Genomic DNA, 3187 nt, shown 5'->3' on the forward strand with positions numbered 1-3187 from the left:
TGGAAAGGTTGGGAGAGTGTCAGTGTGTGTGTGTGTGTGTGTGTGTATACATATATGTTCATATATCCTGTGTGTTTGCCTTTACACAGAACCCCCAGCCTGAGGAAAAAGCGAAAATCGGCAGGAAATAGCGCTGTGTTCTGCAGTGACTTCTGCAAACTCTGACATCCCCGCTGGGAAGAGACACACACGAGCATTAACAGAAAACAGAGTTCAGCGAGTGGTGGCACAGGAAGAGAAAGTTTCTGAAAAGAGGTTGATAAAAAATCAGAAGAAAACCCACATGGTTCAAAGAAAGACTAAAGTTAACACTGAAGGAAGGAAGAGGAAAGCAAGGGCCATGCTGCTTTCTCCTGTACAACAAACTAAAGGAACGAGTTGAACAGCGGCTTCACCAAGCTCCGCTGCTTCTGAAATCCAAGTTCTCAAGGTCTGGTCAGCTCAGGCTAGGTGCTGAAAGGATTTTAAATGTCTTTTATCACAGTTAAAACTCTGGCCTCCTCCCTCTACACCTTCATCCCTTGGGCTGTCTGATTCACCAAATCTTTCTGGTTTTGAAATACACTCAGGTTTATCCTTCGCTGCAGGTGCCAGCACGGCCCCTAGTGCCATGGCAAACACGGAGTGACTCCCGCGTCTGACAGCGCTCCTGCGCAGAGGGGGAGGTTTAGCCCCATTTCAGAGGAAGGGAGAAAAAAGGAAAGAGAGAAAACAATTTGCCTCAAAATCAAACAAATTCTTGAAACAGAGAGGGACACACACCACATGACCCAAAATCCAAGCCAGTGCCAGCATCACATGATGGTGAGAGGATCCCTGGCCTCTTGCTTCCCATCGCCTCCCTACGGTTGCAGTGACATTTAAAGACCGCTCCTGCTCAGAAAGCTTTTGTTTAACTGTAGCGGTATAAATATTACATGAAAGAAAAATCTTAAAAGCACAAGTGCAACGCAGTACTTCCTCATTAGGGGAAAGATACTTCCCTAAAATGAATGTCAAGTGACAAGGAAAAATCCCCCTTTTAAAGAAGTGAGATTTGGGAGAGTGTGAAAGAGACCACAGTCAGGAAGCCACATGAACAAACCATCTCCGGCAGCATGAGGATGATGGCAAAACAGTGAAACAGGATTTAAAATATCTTGACTCTGCTTTGAACAGAGAAAAATCCCGTAATAACAGGAGGTTTAAACACTTAATTTTGTTGCGCTCTAGCCTTGCCTAGGTCAGGGATGTGTCCCGGTCACAGGGGTACACCTCCCCTAACTGCATTTTCAGTACAAACCGTGGCTTTGCTGCGGTACACTGCAGGTTGTATTTAGACAGCTACAGTTACGGGCAAAACTGAGGGAAACCTACACAGCCAACAAGGGCTAGCAACCTTAACCACATGGGACCTGTTTCACTGAAGGTAACTCCTTCCTCCTGAGTCACACAGTAACCACAAGACTGAAGGGCAGAAGTAGGAAAGGATATCTGAATGTTTTCTTTCTCTTTTGCAAGGCCTCGATGCCCCGTTCAGGGAAGACCTCTGGTTCACCCTTCACAGCCCACAGACTGGAAGTGAGGTTCATGTTAACCCATGGCCCCAGGATTATACAGCAAACCCACTGTTCAAATAGACAGCAAAATGAAAATTGGTTTACATTTACCTGTAGGTTCCTGCAGAACCTTTCTCTCGTGAGCTCCTTGCAGGATGGAAGTCTCTATTGCAACAACAGCAACTGAACAAAGCAGGGCTCAGCACTGGACACCCAAAGCAAGCAAGAGTTTTCATAAGGCATCAATTCATTCTTTCTTTTTACATCAAATTACAGATGTAGCAGAGTCAGCGTGGTCGTTAGCTGGGTACAGACCACAAAAAAGTTACACACTGCCAGTGGTATGGAGAGCGTTCACTGGGTTCAGGTGTAAGGCCTCCTTAGAGTAAGCATAAGAAAATTGTACTAGCTGTAAACGACTTATGTGAACTTACTGCATCATCAATCATTCATGCTGATATCCTGTAGGAATGCAGGACTGGGGTTCAAAATCCAAACTGTGAGAGAAATCCCAGAAAATTCTCCTTAAATTCTACTGCAATCCAGTTCCCATGGAAAACAACAAAAGTCTTGTTTCCACCTGCTTAAAATGGCAAGTTGATTGAATACATGTCCAATCTATCAGTCACAACTGCTACCAGTCTTGCACAATTAATTTCTTAGGATCGAAATGGTACTTGGTCTTTATAAAGATGTTTTATTGCAATGATGAAATCATCAAAACGCTACTAGGGAGCAAAAATTCAGCGTCCAGGTAGGCACCAGTCTGCAGAAGGGACCAAACCACAGCAGCCTTGAGCCAAGTGTCCCTGGGGCTCAGAAGGGAACAACCCAGACGGGATGGTTTTGCCTCACACAGTCATCGTTCTGGAGAATTTAATGTGTACATCAACCCTCTGCACCACAACCCTCTGCACATTAAAACCATCTGAACCTACAGGCCACAGAACAAGAGCAAGGCAGACGTACTCTCTTTAACCAGAAACTCGAAACTCCTCAGGCTGGATTCACACTGGGTCTGCCAGTTCCCTTTGAAAAAGGCCTGAAATGAAAGACGGCTGCTTTTCCACCCTCCTTTACTGGGCCTTTGAGATACACAGAGATCTGAGATACTCTTTGTTTGCAAATCTCTTTCTTGTTTGGTTATTTGAGTAGGCGGGCAAGAAGTTCTTGCCTATCTTCTTAATTTTCTGACTCACTTCAGAATGAACTGGAATGGGATGGCAAAAAATGAGATTTATAAGCGCGCCCTTTCAAAGGGAGGTGTTTGTTCTGTGGCAGGGCGAGGCACAGCGGTGACAGCGGCCCCTCCGGTGTCCTGGGAGGGGCGGCTACTCCTGTGCTTCTGCTCCGAGCTGCGGCAGCGAAGGCCGCCCCCGTCCCCCACCGCGGGGAAGGCGTTTAGGACGCACGGCGTAGGCGCAGCTTCAGAGAGACGCCGCTCCCCCGCGCTCGGACTGCGGGCACGGCCCGCTCCCGCAGGGCGCTCCGCCCGCCAGAGCCGCTCTCCCCGGGGCTCGCCGAGCCGCGGGCCCGGGCCCAGCCCCGCACCGCTCCCGCCCCCCGCGCGGCCCGGCCCCCGCGCGCCGTGACGCGGCGGCGCAGGCGGTGGGAGCGCGGCGCCCTCCGCCGGCCGCCGCCCCCGCGGG

The sequence above is a fragment of the Athene noctua genome, chromosome 15 (genome assembly GCF_965140245.1).
Source record: "Athene noctua chromosome 15, bAthNoc1.hap1.1, whole genome shotgun sequence".
Lineage (NCBI taxonomy): Eukaryota > Metazoa > Chordata > Aves > Strigiformes > Strigidae > Athene > Athene noctua.